We start from the raw sequence: 17,944 nt of genomic DNA, 5'->3' as shown, positions 1-17,944 counted from the left end.
CAGCCTTTGCGAAAAGAAAATCTTGTTTTATTACATTGCGATAAGATCGCAAATGCAATAAATCGTTCAGCCCTAGTTTAATCTAGTATGCTCTTCATAATCCTGTGAATCTTTGTGAATGTGGGCTTAAAATCTGCTTTGTGTGTATAGCGCCGGTTGTTTGGGTTTCTTTAAAAATAAGTCTGTATGTATTTTAACACAGGTCATCTTTCTTTAGGTACACACTCTTACGCTTTGATGTTCACCGTGGATTTTAACAAGGATATGTCAGCATTCATCTGCATTGAGATAGGAAAAAAACGGAAAATAAGGGACAGGTGGGGTCTCAGGGAGGCAGAGTGTTAATTGGAGGTAAAGTTCACACACACAACAACAAGCAGAAACATGGACATTAGTGTTGTGTCGTTCAAAGAACTTTTCGTTCATAAGACCTAATCGTGTGTATGACTTGGGAGGAACAGGTTGTCTCAGTGAGTGATTCGTTAATTTTCACGCATGCGTGAAGGATCTTGGACTCTTACGTTCACTCATCACACGTCAGCTGCATGGGCTTCGTCAGCACAGGAAACAGAATTGATTAGTTCACGACTCTCAACTGTGGGTCTCTAGGTCAGAGTCGTTCATTTGTCACGTGACAGCTACTGTGGAGCAGGAATGAGCGACTCGTTCACCGTTCACATGGGTCCTCCTCAGTCTTTCGTTCACTCGGCAGGCTGAGTGCTGCCAGCGCCGGAGAATGAGAGGCAGGTCGGCTGTCAGGTAACAGTCACTGGACTAACATTATATCTAATATCCATTTTGTGACATTTAATAAAGCATAACATTATTACAGCGCAGTTATGTTGTGCTAAGTTATAGTTTTAACACAGCCGCAGTAACTTTAGTCCTGCTAGTGTTTAACATTACAGCTAACAGCTGATGAGAGTTGTTCTGGGTCCGCTCCAATTCAGAGCCCTGACAGGGTTCTACCTGGAGCCGAATTACCCAGTGCAAACGCCTTTTGGTATTTAAACAGACTTTAGAAAAGTTTTTTTTTTTTTTTCAAATCAGAGCAAGCCTTCAAGCTGGGATTGATAATGCTCATAGACGGAATTAAATAATAAGAACAATGTTGCACTGTAATCCATATTTTTTTATTTTATTAACCAGGATTTTTGTGTACCGTTACACCCCTATACATTACTAATTAGGGCTGGGTACTGTGGAGATACCATGCCAATATTTATTTGGTGGTAGCTATCCCTTTAACATCTCTGGATGTGTAAGGCTATTAGCAATGCTGCACAACATGAGGAGGATTGCTTTATGTCAACACTGTTTTTTAATATGATTCTTGCATGTATGTGATGAAGAACATTGGTAAATTGCTGGATTAGCCAAAACAGACATTCGTGTTTGGTTATTTTAGCCATTAACAATTTGTCACCTGACTTTTGACAAAGTATCTCAAGATACAAAATTACATAAGTGAGCTATATTGCACAGCCCAATTACTGATGACGGTCTCTGTGACATTGGTGATGTAAGTTCATATTATGACAATCGTTATGGAAGAGTGAATTGGCCATCCAAATAATTACTAAAAACAATCCAAACATTATTACCTAAGACTCCAGCCAATGATTTCTTTATGAAATTAATAGAAAAGTAGACTAAATTGCAAATAAAACCACAGAAAACCACACAGACCCATTCTAAACTTTTGAACTACAATCCCTCAGACCCACTGCCTGGGTAACAGAGCCACAAACACATTAGCCAGCACAAACAAATCAACAAAAGAATAAGGAATGAACACGCCTGAAACCCCAGGAACAGTGGAAGTATAGAAATGAGCTCAGCTGGCACTGTATCAAAATGGGAACCAGTTCACCTCCCTTTCTTTCTTTTGGAAGACCACAGAGCTTTCAGGGAAGCAAAGAATGGACTTCATTTTCCAGGAATAGGCTTATTGGAGGTTGATGGCAATTGCCATGGTGATGGGTAAAAGGTCAGAGGCAGGGCTCCAGACTAACTTCTTGCATTGGTTGCACTGGTGCAATTATTCATGTAGGTGCACACAAATCTTTCATAGCACCTTTAGCGCCAATACAGTATATTTTAGTCTTCAGTCACATACACATTGATAGTTATGTAGATTATTGTAAAACAGGAACACCAACAGGTAAATATTTGTCTTTGTTTGAATCACAGCACAAACAAAAAATGGCCAAAACATCATTATTGTAAAAGCTGCATGTTTTGAGGCCTATTTTACTAGTGGACGAACCAGCGGCTCTAAAACGGTGGATACTTTCTTTTGAACATCATTCACAACATGACTCATTACACTTTTAGTATTTGATGGATAAAATTTGGAAGTCTAGAAGCGCCAGACAAAAAATTTTGGGTGCATCAGTGCAACAAATAATTTTTTTATCGCATTCGACAGAACCACATTGGTTGCATTCTGGAGCCCTGGTCAAAGTTTAGGAGAGATACCGTAAAGCATGTCTGTAAATCAAAGTGAGGATGCAGACAAATGTGATAAGTGACAGTATCTTTTTTTTTTATTCAACTATTACCTTGAATCAGAAGTAAAAATAACTGTGAAAAATGAAAAGTATGCACACTACTGCAGGCACAAATACACACAAAGATCTTTCACTAAGCAAATGAATGATAGTCAGCAGGGTTACAGTATGTCAGGAATGTTAAGCAACAAGCTAACTTTGTCAAGTTAACACATCCCTTGTATCCCTTCACTGTTTTCCTGATTTCTCAGTTCTGACTGGGTTCATTGTGAGTGGCTTCAACCCTTACAGGCCACTTATAGGTTAAGTGTTTGTGTTTATGGGTTTAACTACATGAATCCCACAACTGTCCAAATCCTCTAATCTAAGCTTTTTCATCTGGGATTTCCATGATAATTTCCATTAAATGTTGGACATTATGATACTGTTGAAAAACCGCAACACAGCAGGGGTCACAGCATTAATTTCGTTCATGATTCAAAGTTAATATTTTAAAGCATTGCATGAAAAATCAGCTCAAAACGCCATTGATCATTCATCAACCATTAGCACCAGAGAAACGTTTAGAGTGGCTTGTTGGCTTCCATTCCCAGTAGTAAACTACAAGTCACACAAATTGCGTCTCTATTAAACAAGTGACATTTGAAATGTCATTAAAAATTAAAAGGCTTTGTGAATGTCAAAAGCAACATTAAAAAGAAAAACTTTTAGTATTTGGCAGGTGGATATTGATCTAAATTGTGTCAGCTCACTGCAGCCAACACAGACAAAGAATTGGCAATCTTTAAACTAGTCCTTCCAACTTTGGGTCACATTGACATTATGCGGGGGGAAAAATTGCTAAAATGATTCTGTGCCAGTCTCTCATCACCTCTGAGTGTGAAGTTTAGACAACTGAGCCTTTGTAGAGTTAAATTGAATATCAGAATTTGAGGAGAAAATGAAACCTGAATAAAACCCCAAACCGGCTTGAGGATTCCTTGGAAAGTACTAACATGTTGATCTACAGTACCAGCAGATGTGTGTAATGCAGGGAGTTGAGTCAGTCAGCCACTGTGTCAGTGTCAGTCTCATGCCATGCTGTGCACCACACAGGCTGAGGGCTGCAGAGCCCGTATGGCAGGCTGACACAGAGGAAAGTGTGTTATTAAAGCAGTAATGGGCTCTCCTTTACCCCGCCACCTACAGGTAGATCAATAGAGCTCTCTTTATTGAGTGTCCATTGCAGTGGCTCACTGAGGGCAGCTGATGGTCTGGGAGTGTGAATGAGACAGAAAGACTTTGTGTGTGTGTGTGTTTTGGATGTTTTGTAACCATTTCTCTCAGCTGTCTTGGACTCAAAACTGATGCAACAAGAATCCCAGACATTTCCGTCAAAGCACAGCAAGACATTGCAGAATACAGAGCTCCTGCTGCGTAACAAAAAAATAAAATAAAATAAAAAAAAGAATCTATCCCCTAATGGCCGGTGTCTTCTTACTGAGTGACCACAGAGCCACTGAAACTACATTAAGACCATGTAACTTGGACATTCTCCAACTACAGGGTAGTCATGAAAGAAATGTGACTATTCATGATCCACAGCAAAGCCTACATACGTCAATTTGGAATTTCATCCCCTTTAGCTACAACAAAAAGGCACTCATTCACACTGGAGACATATGTACATATGAGTATAAACCAATAGACAAACTCCATAAACCTTAATCAATATTTTTGATATTAACATCAAATCAAACAACGGTGTAATGAGAAAGACATCACATAAAGTGCTTTAGTCATGGAGAATTATCACCCAACCTTTCAACTTGACAGAGCTTTTTGCCTTTTAGTTAGCTAGGGTAGGCAAGTTATCATGGAGGCATTTTTGTTACAGTTGAAACCAGAAGTTTACATAAACTATATAAAAAGACACATATGCTTTTTTCCTCACTGTCTGCCATGAAATCAGACAATCACTTTTCCTGGTTTATGTCCGTTAGGATTACCAAAATTATGTATATTTGCTAAATACCAGAATAATGAGAGAAGGATTTATTTAGACTATTTTTTTTTATTACTTTCATCAAAGTCAGAAGTTTACATACATTTCATTAGTATTTGGTACCATTGCCTTTAAACTGTATGTCTTCGGTCAAACGTTTTGGATATCCTTCCACAAGCTTCTCACAATAGTTCGCAGGAATTTTGGCCCATTCCTCCTGACAGAACTGGTGTAACTGAGCCAAGTTTGTAGGCCACCTTGCTCGCACATGCCTTTTCAGCTCTAGTTAGTCAAGCTCTTAGTTAGTCAAGTGCAACTGGAAACCAAGTCCAGTTCCCCTTGACTAAACCTTTTTTGGATAACTATGACCTGGATGACTGAATCTTCACAGACATACTTTCAAAATCTAGCCGTCCCTTGCTAGTTTCTCTAAAGTTGCCTACCCCAGATTTAATTGTTGTCATTCATCGTATAGTTTGAATGGTTCGTATAAAAAAGCTTGATACACCAACTGTATGCTATAACCCAGCACCGAACAACAGACAGAGAAAATTAAGCTAACGACTAACAAAAATAAACTTAAGCTAACGGCAAACAATGTCAATGAGAGGAGTTAAGTGATTATTGGACTTTAATTCCTCAGGTGGCCTAAAACACGACTCCATATATGTTGTTCTATATCTAATGTATGTAAAAACAGGCAAGTGTTTGCTATAACATTAGCCGTAAGAACTTTTTGCTGCCCTTTAGTAGTCAAAAATCTATTATTTCTGACAACTTTTCCTTAACACTGTAAGGGCAGATGTCTGCCTATCTACTGTAACCCACCACAAAGAGTGAAATTTCACCCATGGAAGGTATGAAGAACTAACAGTCCTGTTGAGATGGCAGGCAGGCAGACAGAGACAGAAAGAAAAGTGACACTGCCACCAAGCAGACAGCAACTGGAATATGTGGATTAAAACGGACTGCAATAGACCGCATTACAGGTTTGCAGAGGTCTGTTTTTTTCAGGAAGGAGTGTACATTGGTGTGTGTGTGTGTGTGTGTGTGTGTGTGTGTGTGTGTGTGTGTGTGTGTGTGTGTGCGCGTGTGTGTAAGAAAGAGGAAAAGAGAAAGCAGCAGAGAGATGGAGGCGCAAGGTGGAGGCAGCAAAGACATTTCAGGTCTTGTAAATCATTTGACCGGCGTTTATTACTTAATGGCTGGCTCTCTTCAAAGCCAGTGGTAGTCTGGGATCACTTCTGCAAAAGGAAAAGTTGGTTCAGCTCATCCCATGTGGAAGAAAAGCGTTTAAGTTTTTTGAAGTTCAAGTATATACAGTACTAGCACAGTAAAAAAAAAACTAAGCTAGGATCTAGCCTGGATGTCACACAGCTCCAACACTGGTGACCAAGTGTTGCATTTAAGAAGAAGTAGTAGAAGAGTAAAAAGCCTTCTGTCTGAATGACCTTCTGTCTCTCTGTGTTTCTGAGGCCAAAGGAAAACTAACTGTGTTTCCATAACAGTGTCGCTAACAGGGGCCATCTATCCAAGGCCAAACACACAGTAGAAAGGATGCAGGCCATAAGAAACAGATAGGTGAACAGTCAAAACAATATTAAAAAGAGATGGATCAGACTGAGCACATGGAATAATATGAACACACTTTGCATTAATGACTTTTCGGTCACAAAGCATAGATAATGTTTGTTTTATAAAATACACAGTAAGCTCACAATTTCAAATTAAAACACTCCACTGCGAAATATGGGCACGATATGCCGTCTCCTTTTGGGCTGAAACATAAGGCAGTGAAAGAATTATTACCACAAACACAGAGTGAGGTTTTCCCCATTTCCCTCAAATTTTTCCAAACAGACGGCAAGACTTGAGTGTCTTTAAATGTTGGACAGTTGTGATTTGAGGAAAATATAACACATGATTTAGTGGCGTCATGATTATTTGACGCCACTAAATCATTTTCCTGACTCTGGAGAGAGTTCACTGTGAAAATACAAATACAAACTAGAACTGCAAGCAGTTGTAAGTGGCTGTCCAAGCATCACTGACCCCGCGGAGGGCCTGCCCGGGCGCCCCACCGCAGCTCTGGGGGCCCGTGGAGAATAAATTACCAGAGTTATAAATCAAAGGGGCTTGTGGTTAAGGAGATCTGAAATTAATGTATGTCTATGGGAGTGTTCATATCCGATTAAAAGCGCCACCTAGAGGCCGATTGACGCCAAATTTCACCCAGACCCTTGGGAGGGCGTGCCACATAAGGTCCCCAAGTTTGGTGTAGGTCAGCCATTGGAAACAAGATCTGACATGACATCCTGTTGTAGCGTTTGTGCAAACATTTGTTAGCTTATAATTGGGACGGTTTTTGGCAGATTCCCTCAACAAAATTTTATCGGCTTGGTCCAGAGATTGTCCGTGCCAAGTTTCATGCCGATTGGACTTGCGGTTTCGGAGGAGTTAATTAAAATAGGTTTTCCAGTTTTCGCGAATTAGCGAAATGAAAACGTCATCGCACAGAAGCGTGTCCTATACCATAGGAATCAGCAGCATCCCCCAACCACGTAGACATAAGGTTTATGAATGTGTGATGTAGTGGGACGTAGTTATGAGGCAAATGTCCTTTGGTTGAAAATCCTATAGAAATGAATGGGATTGTCCGACGGTATTTGACCTTCCATTATAGCACCACCTTTTTGCGGAATTTTTCAGGTGTGATCAGGGCTCCATGGGGAACAATTGCCCCAAATTTGGTATCAATCGGAGTTGTGGTTGTGGAGATGTATGTCAATGGGATTTTTTTTGACATCTGTAATAACAGCGCCACCTATGGGCATATTTGGGTCAACTTTGGTGCCTGTAGTAAGGGGACCATGCAGAACAATTTGGCTCTGGTTTCATGTCAATGTGACTTGTGGTTATAGAGGAAATTTTTTTTCGAATTAAATAGCGCCACCTATGGGTGAGTTGCACCAAATTTTGCACAGGCCCTCAAGGGGGCGTCCCACATTAATGCTCCAAATTTGGTGTGGATTGGCCATTCCAAAGCAAAGATATGACATCAGTTTGAAGAGTTTTTGGCAAACATTTGTTAGCCTATAATTGCGACATTTTTTGTCGGATCAAAAGTTCCTCTACAAACTTTTATCGGCTTGGTCTAGAGATGGTCCGTGCCAAGTTTGGTGCCGAACGGAGTTGCTGGTTTAGAGGAGTTAATCAAAATAGGTTTTTCAGTTTTTGCGATGTAGCCGGAAAAAAGTGTAGGCGGAAATGGGCGTGGCCTATACCCTGAGATTCAGCTGGATCCCCCAACACGTAGACATTAAGTTTTTGATATGCACCTTCTTGAGCGGAAGTTCCAAGCCAAAACGCATTAACATTGCGTATAGCGCCACCTAGAGGTAGAAGTGTGCGGATTTTTGCGCCTGAGGTACTTTTGGGGCTGTGAACCTACCCTGTGAGTGTTGCGTCTGTAGCACTTACCGTGCAGGCCGCAGAATCAGTTTTATTTACGGAAGAAGAATAATATAAACGACAACGATTACAATAGGGTTCCCAGCTCCGCTGGTAATGGGGGGTTCCCAGCCCCACTCGGGCTTGGACCCCTAATTAAGAATGTTATCCTAAAATAAGTTTCTTTGTCTCGATTAAATAAGAGAAGAAGTCTGTCATGTAGGTCACATTAATAATTGATAACATCCAAATGTTTGGAGTGAATAAATAAAAACAAGATGGTGCGCCCACACACACACACACACACACACACACACACACACGCACACACCAATAAATGCAGCTACATATATATGCCCACACCCTTGTGTGCACATAACTGATTTTCCATGACGCTGAAAGCAATTTGTGGCTTCACCAATCCACTCGTAAATTTAAACAGAGCATCAAAGCCTCATGGCCACTGTTGTAGTGTTATGCTGCACGACTGCAGCCAGATGACCACGAAGAAACCACACGTAAACGGTTTCAGCTGAAAGCATGCATCTTATGTCTCCAATCTTCATTTGTTTTTGTGTAATGGACAGGAGCTACTGTTGTGGTGAACAAAACCCCTCAAGGCTTTTTGCAGACCCAAAACCTTATTATGAGTGCTGCTTAATATTATTGTTCTTTCCCAAAACCCCAGTACCTGCAAACACAAGATTGTCTCATGTGGGGTGGCAATGCAAATGTTGTGTGAAAAACGAAGCCTATCAGAAGGACATACCAACTGGCTAGATTAAGCTCTCTGAAAAAACAGACAAGACTTTAAAAAGGAGGAGGAGCAGGTACTTGTTCACAAAAATAGTAAAGCAATATATTGGATATTTTATCCATCTGCCTTTCCTGTTTTCTGTACATACAAACATTCTGGGGTAGAAACGTACTCCACATGTGCTTTGTTTGAGGCCAGCTTTCTTTTTGGCACCACCTCTGCTTTCTACAAATTACTTCCTCCCAGCTGTAAACATTGTCAGAACGGCTGTAACTAATTTCTTCTGTCCTCCAACCAAACACCCCCGTTCTATCTGTCTTCCTCCACATGTCTTCACTCAGACGGAGCAGTGAAGCCACCCAGTGAAGGAAGGACTGTGGGGGTAAACAAACAGAAAGGAATGTGGCGTTCAGCCTCAGCATACGGGTCAGCCCTCTGGACTGGTTCCCACTTCCCTGACCAGCTGCTTGCGTCATTCATCTGCAAACATGCTGCAAATGTGCTTTTCACACACACAAAATTTCAGCACAATGACAGCCAAGGTTAAGTGTTTTTAGTGTTTGTCAAGCACAGACCTATGAGCTTCAGATAGAGTGCCAAGTGTGATCAACTTCACAGTAACAGCAAAACAAGGGAATTCAAAAGGTCCTCTATTAAGGCCTCTTGAGTGAAGCTTTCAGAAATATGCACCTCCGTCCATTTTTCGCCTCCCACTGACGTCAAAGCCCTATTAAGGCCAAATCAGCCCCGCAGTGATGCCTCTCTTTCCCCTTTATTTCAAGGAAATCACTCAGCTTTTTCCAAAATATCTGCACTGTTGATTCCTGGCCAGCATGTGTGAGCGTGTGGATCGGGACGTGTGTGTGTGTGTGTGTGTGTGTGTGTGTGTGTGTGTGTGTGTGTGTGTGTGTGTGTGTGTGTGTGTGTGTGTGTGTGTGTGTGTGTGTGTGTGATGACATCACTAGGGGTGCAGAGGGGAAGGAAGCTGGAAGAAGAAAATGTTTGGAGTTAGACAGAGACAAGACAGAACCATAACTTATTAATTACCCAGCAAAACATTGCTGCCACGGAGAAAGGTTAAATGCTGGCTTGGCTCGCTTTTATTGCCGTCTCCTTCTTTCTTTCCATTTCTCTGTCAAACTGATAGAGGCACTACTGTACATGTATTACTTTACACTCAACATAACCACATACATTTCAGCTTTCAACATCAGTATCTTTACCATAAACAAAAGAGACCATCACGTTGATCAATAGCATCCTATAAAGTATGTTAAACATTTTTACATTGTGGACCAGGAGGTCAGATTCAGCAGGAAATCGACTGCATTGCTATTAGCACAACACAAGTGAATTGCTTTATAATAACAAAAACATAACAGTAAAAAGGCAGCAGTTCCTCTACTCCAAAGCAAGACAGAGCAAGGGGAACACCTTAGGAAAAATGGTTCTCTTCAGGAAAACTGTAAACACCAAGGAGAATGGATGGAAAACAAAAAATGCAATGCAAAAACTACAGTTTTTGTAACCTGTGAGCAATCTAGGTCATTAGCTAGTGAAGTACAGCAAGCTAACAAGATAGCTTGTTAGTGTCTGCTACTAGAGCTATGAAACTTTGTAACTTTAAAAAGTCAAACAGTGCAACACAAGTAGAGAACAGGCATCAAGTCAGCAAACTGACTCAGTAATGTCAGTCACACACAGTAATATTTATTTTTTGTTACTATGACTATTAATTACATTAATCATTGTTCATTTGTAATGATAAGCTGATGTTTTAAATAGCTGGGGGGGGGGGTTAATGAGGAAGCATAACACCAACCTGAAATGTGTCACTATCTCTATTTGTCCATCTCACTAAAACAATACTCAAAGAAAGCCTAATAATGTTTGTTGTGTTTCTTTCTCCCCATCTGTATTCAGCCAACGCTGCCGCCTTTCTATCTGTCAGTTATCCAACATGACGTTCGATGTGTCTTGCTTGTTAATGAGCCTTTTTGAATTTCAAATTCCAGAGTCAAAACCTGCTGCAGAAGAAGGGGGGGGCTAAGCGGCATAAGCAGTTTGCTGGTCTTTTGATGGCCTTAGCTTAACAAAAAATAAAGCAGATGCTAGTAATGATCAGTGATCTAGGCAGAACAGAAAAATGGCAAACCCAGCTTTACCAGCAACATACCAATATGTTACCCTCAAAGCCCAGCAACCATCTTAAACTTTTTTGACTCATCATCAGTCTTGCATTCTGTCTTTTTCAAGTCTTTTCTTCTGTATTATATGGCTCTTTATCAGACGGAGTCCTTCTTTCTTAATGGGAAAGCATGTGGAAACACACAGAGGAAGGCCTATGCAATTCAGAGGTCAAGCTGAAAGGAAAAGCTAATAACTGAACAGGGAGAAAATTGTACCCTTTCTTTTCTACACATCTCTGAGTATGTGTCTCTGTAAATTGATATTGTACTCATGTAGAGATATATGTCTACCTGTATTTGTGCGTGTGCATATCATAGTATGTGGGTCTCCATACAGTAGTTTCTATGCAACACTTAATAAAAGTTGCTATACACACCAGAAAAGGATTCAACACCCCCTTCCCTCCCTCTCCCCAGTGGGATTGTGGCACAGGGCTTTGAAAAGGGCCGTCCTCAGGAGAGAAGGATGTGGGATGAAAGTGATTCATACGCACACAAAAACACGCAAGCATGCACACCGAGAAAAGAAATGTGTGTGGGAAGTGATCAGCAGTGCGTTAGCACCAAAAAAACCCTACATTTTGGGTCAGAAAGTAAGCAGCAAGCGAGTAAAAAATAAGCACAGGGTGATCAATACAGATGAATCATGTCAGTGACTCCATGCAGCCTGTTGAAGCTATGGAAAAAGGAGGTTTTTTTAAGCAGAGCTGGAGCTGAAATCAGAAAGACTTCAATCACCAGAAAGAGGGATTTATTTTATTTTATTTTACTTGGCTTCCCATTAGCCACTATCAAGATAGAAACTACTCTTCCTGGGTCCGACACAAGTAAACATTACTTCATAATGTAAAACAAGCCCCAAAAACACAATAAATCAACAACAAAATTACTAATGACAATAATAACAATGACAACAAGTACCCACATTATATCTAAAAAGATCTGCATGCAGCTTTTTTTGTTGCGCTTAACTACACTGATCTTGTGAATTAATATTTGTAGATTTTAGCAGACAAATTACTGGTGTAACAGAAATAACCACAAATAAAAGGAGAACACAAACACAATATATTTCAGTAATTGTAATACTAATTGTGATTTCTGGAATTTCTGAGGGGCCGTGAGGAGCAGCCGGCCTAAGTAGAGCTTAGCAGGCTGCTTGTTAAGACCTCTTTAGGTCTATTTAAAGAGATGGCACATCTGCCTCATGTTTGCCTTTCCAGGGCTGTAAAACCTGAAAAGTGAAAGGAAGGCGGACCGTGATTAAAGAGAGGGGAGATTGTCTTTATGAGATGCACACTTAGATTGTTTGAGCCGCAGATTTCAAATGAACAGCATGGGACCTGTACAAATCAACCTTCCCAAGTGTTTCTTTTTTCCTTTCCACTGGCTTTAGGTAATTGTCAAGAAACATTACACTGTTGTTATGGAAACTGAAGCACATGCAAGCACCTTAAAGCTGTATTATGCAATTTTCACATGTCGGTGGCCCCAAATAGCTTCAGTTGGAAGTTTGAGGACTTTGATACCTAAAAATTCTTTACAGCACAACACGAGTCTACTGCATACAGCACACTCACGTTTACCAACCAAGCTGGTACTTGCCACTTTAAATGGATGCTTTAAAACTCAAAATTGACTACTTTAATTAATTTGATACCTACATACAGTATTTCTTTTTAAAAGGCAGAAAAAATATGATTTTTCACATTTTGATTCTCCACCTTTCCCAGTCATTATGACAGCAGCTCTATGGTCAGGCCTTTAATATTTAGATTAAAAAAAATATAACAATATTCTTTTCTTTACTGAAATGTATGAACAAAAAAAATCGCTAGACACAGATTTACATCATGAATCTGGTCTCCAACATGAACTGACACTGCTGAACTGAAACCACCTTCAACATGTGTGTGGTGTATTGCTGCTTTCTGGATCGATTCCGCTTCAAATCAAATCCAAGTACCGGAATTGCTTTTCAAGGTGTTTTGTGATTCTCTCTGGTTAAAAGTTGAAATAGAAACATGAATATCGTCTATTTTGGCATAAACATGTTGCATATTCTCTGTGTCTGGACTGGAGGCCGCATTATTCTTTTTAACGACGGTCAGGAAGGAACTAAGAAGAATGCAACAAGAATCCCTCTGTAGTTCACCACTGTCTCTGTGTCTGTCTGAACTTAACTAATCAAAGTTGTCAAATTAAAAATAAGCCTCATGCGTATAAAGACCTGAAATTGATGAGGGAGATGAGGAAGCGGCCCCTATGGGTCTACAACTATATCATGTGCAACCTTTGTTACATAGTGACTGAGGAGATCACAACACTGCCCTAAAGCTACCATAACTTCTTGACCCTGTAAAAAATAACCCCTATTAAAGAGGTTGTCTGTGATTTGTAATCCAACAAACACATGCACACAAATTCTAATTTAACTGAGGAGGAGATACTGGTTTCAGCAAAGCATCATCCTTAATTGTACAAAGAAATAGTGGAAAGGTGAAACAAACTGTTATAAAAGAGCAATTAGTAGTACTTAACTTCTTTTAGAACTTAATTGCATGAAAGCTCAGTGTTTCCTCTAGGATTTTTTTCAGCAGCGGGGGCAGGACAAACAGCCCCCCCGGAAGAAATAGTCACACTTCACAAAACCTTACAGTGTTGGATGGAGTTGTAGCAGCGGAGGTGAAGCAAAATTTTTGTCTGAATATAAAACCCCAACACAACATGTCTCAGCAACATTACTCGTGTCCATGAGCATGCGATGCACCTTCGATTAACTCAAAACTGCAGTGTTTTCCCAGTTTAATGTGAGGTTTAGATGAATATTTTGGTGTTGGTCGGGGGGGTTGGGGGTCCTCCCAATGAAAAATATGTAATTTCACATCATATTGGGCCATTATTTCCACCATATCGCTGAACAAAAAGTTGGAAAAGCTAGAGCAGATAATAAATAACCAACACCCAAAGATCAGTCTACTGGAGGAACTACAACCTTTAGATCTGGAGAAAGTAATTTGGTTGGTTCTGTTGCTCCACAGTGATTTTACATTGATGGCACAGCCTGTTAATATGACCTCAGAATCATTATAGATATGACTGTTCATGTTTGCCTTTTGTGTCTTCATTTTACAGCTTCTGACAATTATCTGTAGACATTAAAGGCAGGGTAGGTAAGTTTGAGAAACTAGCAAGAAACTGCTGCATTTTTGAAAGTATCCAACAGAGAAACTCCCACCCCCTCCCTTCTGTGCTCCTTTCAAAGCCACGCCCCCAAAACACGTGAACGCACGTTGCCAACTCTGCTGGAGGACGAGCACAGTGTAACGAGCGGAGAGCAGCGCGATGCAGCAGCGCGATGCAGCAGCTCATATCAGGGGTAAGAAAACATTTAACTTTATCGTTATAAAAATAAACAACTAACCCGGTTGTTAGTGCTCACTATCAAGCTAGCATATTAATAATGGATAAGTTTAAAAAGACTGACTTTGATTCAGTAACGAGCTGGCTAGCTAACTGTTAGCAACAGGTAGCTGTGCTAACAGCTGCGGTAACATTGGGCAAAGCTAAAAACAGGCTGATACACATTTTCTCGTTTCCATCATATTTTCATTATTTTTTAAATAAAACATTGAAAATGATAAATGCCTTTTCTTTACACTTGCAGCATAAACAATCAAACAACTACATTTATGTCTTATGTCTCCAATAATGACATCCAAATGTGGTATAACACTTGTTTATTGTTATTAAATACTACTAAAACTACAACCTATATCAAAAATAGATCATTTTAAACATCATTAAAAATAAGTTTATACAGGAAGAGACAAGGTTTGTCCAGAGGTGTCCTGACTGATTATGAAGACAGTTCAGACTTTGCATGTAGCATCATATCGCTGCTGTGGAGATAATTAAATACATCACAGTCACCTCTCTGATGTGATTACCACATTTCATAACCAACCATATTACTTTTTTGATTTATATTTTGCTGTATCTAGCAACACAGTTGGGGCAGGGACACCTCACTGAACCCATATTGACGGGGATCATCAGTTCTCCTGGTTCTGCTTCTAGGCATCTCCTCAGTAGTAGACAACCGTTGGAGGAGGAGGATGGCACTCTGGCCACCTTCAATGAGTACAAGCTCCACTTCCTGGACTTTTTGTTGTATACCTTGCTGTACCTGATAATACAGAAAGGAAGATCAGTTCTCCTTTCAGCTAGCTGAAACAGCTCACCTACAGCTAGATATAATTCATCGTCTCTACTCTGGCTCCTACACCAGCCTGCACTCGTAGCAACAGTTAGCTGAATGCTAAGTAGGTAGCTACGTTTGCTAGCGATGAAAGTAACAAATTACCATCAAAATGATAAAAGCCAGATTACCTGTCCAGCAGAAATAAAGCCACCACGGTGTAACTTTTCAGCCCCTTAGAGTTCCTTAGTTGTCAGTCACTATCGTTGAAAAGCCATGCAGATATTTCCTCCGGTCTGACCACTTGGCTCGTCAGGTCTGAGCGAGCTGACCGGGTGCGCGCACGGGGCAGCTCCTGTAGCAGCAGGGGTGGTAGCCATGGCAGCGAGGGAGAGTGACAGTCAGCCAGCCAATCAATGCATTCGGGCCGAATGGAACGAGTGGTTGTGTTTACTGCAGCGCTGAGAGGAACGATTTTATACCCTCTTTTTCAGTGCACCTAACTTTTTAATATGCATTGGTGTATATAGACAGTTTCAAATATGACAAAAAGTGTTTTAGAAGCAATTTGCCTACCCTGCCTTTAATATAAAAAATAGGCAACATGAGAAACCGCTTCCCTTCTGAGGTGCATTTTATTTGCACATTAAAATCCAAAAAAAACGTCTCCTCATTAGCTTAAAAGGACTAGTTTGCATCACTAATTAGTTTTACTAACCTCAGCTCCTCTAGTCACCTCCATCCTTTCTTTTCCAAAACCATTTTTTCAGACTGAAAAATAATTGAATCAGTCTGTACAGGACAGAGCTGCAGGCTACTCAGTTTAGTTAAGTTTGTACCTGATGTTCTCAACATTGGACAAGTAGGCAGTAATGAAATACAGCTTCCAGTTACTTTCTATAAATTGAGCTAATGTTAAGTTACATAGCAGCTATGTAGCTGCTGGAGAAGCTTTCCTGCTCAGCTGCGCAGTCTGTAGGGGAGGGGAGATGTTAGCTAACTTAGCGCTAACCGGCTTCACTTTTCCAGCAGGGGGGAAAACAACAGCCTTTTCTTGGTCTTGAGAAGGTGACACACCGTAACAGACACTGTACATTTGCCAGAATATTTTCCTCCGCTCGCGTTCACCGTCACTTTCTGCCGCTCGGACAATCAAACACTCGCTACGCACCGCCTGATTCAGAGTTACGCTGCTCTTATAACACCATCTGTTACATATGTTCTGCATAGAACGAGGAGAGGAAGCGAGCCGAGTGCTGCACAGTGTGCAAGTGAAAACATTTGCAGCGCATAGTTTAATGATTGTTGGAAATTTTAGTAGCGGCGGTCGTGATTGGAACACTGAAGCTCATGGCTCACAATATTAGGTCATTATTAGTATAATTTTTTTGTCAACAAAAATTGCACGAAGAGGCAATGTGTTTATTGTCTGATTAAAAAAAACATGGATTTTTTTCCCTTAGTCCTTTCACATAAACTGACAGCCTGGAACCTTCAATGTGATTAACACCGCTATTATCTAAATTAATAGATAAGAACATCTCCTTGTTTCACACACACACTTCCGCCAGTCAATACATCTTAGCAGGCATTTTCGCTCCCTAATCCTCTAAATCACACTACAAATCAGTCATGGCCAGGGCTGACTCAGTTGAAGAGGACACTAAAATAGGGGAAAATTCTCCCTCTCCCCCCCCCCCTCACTTTCTCTCTCACACACACACACACACACACACACACGCTCTCTCGTCCTATTGCTCTCCTGCCAACAGGCTGAGACCAACTGAACATTAACCTTCACCGTGAAGCCATTAAGATAAGACGTGGAGTTTATTAGCTTCATTTCAGCCGGCATTCAGTGAGTTGATGATCTCGGTGCTCCTCCATCACAATTCCCTCGTGTGGAAGTGACAGAGGAAATATTGACCTTACATCTTTCCCAGGCTGGTAGAACACCGCTGTCCCTAGAAAACCGTGTACCTACGGAGAACTCGGCCTACTGGGAACTGAGACAAACTGGCTCATTTTCCATCCGACACCAGGGCAGTTCTGGATCTGTGCAATTGGCCCATGAATGGCCATCGTGAGATTTACGTGGTATTTGTATGGTAGATAAAATTCTACCTGAAAAAAGCACTCCAGCTGCTACTTTTAGCAAACACAGCAGGATGCAGAGATGATGATACACCATGCTAAATATCAAACTTGTCATCATAATCACTTGAAGGCGATGTGGTTTTTCATGTCAAATCCAGATGAAAGCTCTTAACATCTGAGGGAGAACAGCAGAACAATAACTAAAAAAAAAAAACAACTCATTCACCGCATTCACTTTGTGATGTAATACCTTTTATGCTTGCTTATGATAAAGCCACAAATACACAACAATAAAAGTGTAAAGACCAAGTGTAAAGTAATGGTTTTGAGGTCTACCCGCTGAAATTTTTCAAATTAAAATAAGCGACCTGTGGAGATCTTTGTTCTCCTGACTTACATTACATTTTCAGCTGTTGAGAGCCTAATTGCTACACAGAGTAGTGAGGGCCATCAAGGGATAATAAAAAAAGAAAAAAGAAAACATAATTTCTCCTAGCTTCTTAATAGGAATCTTGGGAGAAAAACATACAGTGCTACCTTATTTGACAATTAATGGACACAGCTACAGAGTTCTTTTATCAGTGGATAATTTTTAAAAAGTCTCATACATGGATTAGTCATTAAGGACATTTTTAGCCATGCAAGTGGCATAGCTGTAAAAGGCGTCAGTGTCCGTCGGTCTATCCACCACTCAATTTTGTACAGACTGACCATACCGACTTTGTTGATATCCAGGCTGTAATCTTCCAAGTC

At 40.6% G+C, this 17,944-nt stretch overlaps 1 protein-coding gene across 3 annotated transcripts in view; it reads right to left on the bottom strand.

Annotated features, from left to right (window-relative positions):
• Nucleotides 1–17,944, bottom strand: part of LOC119899351 (cytoplasmic phosphatidylinositol transfer protein 1-like) — an 81,383-nt gene that overhangs the window by 50,630 nt on the left and 12,809 nt on the right. The gene's annotated exons all lie outside the window — the stretch shown is intronic.

Source organism: Micropterus salmoides, unplaced genomic scaffold, assembly GCF_014851395.1.
Source record: "Micropterus salmoides isolate LMB-PRFRI ecotype aquatic unplaced genomic scaffold, ASM1485139v1 Ms_hic_scaffold_12, whole genome shotgun sequence".
Lineage (NCBI taxonomy): Eukaryota > Metazoa > Chordata > Actinopteri > Centrarchiformes > Centrarchidae > Micropterus > Micropterus salmoides.
The sequence above is the reverse complement of the archived record's forward strand: the minus strand, read 5'-3'. Positions and strand labels throughout refer to the sequence as shown.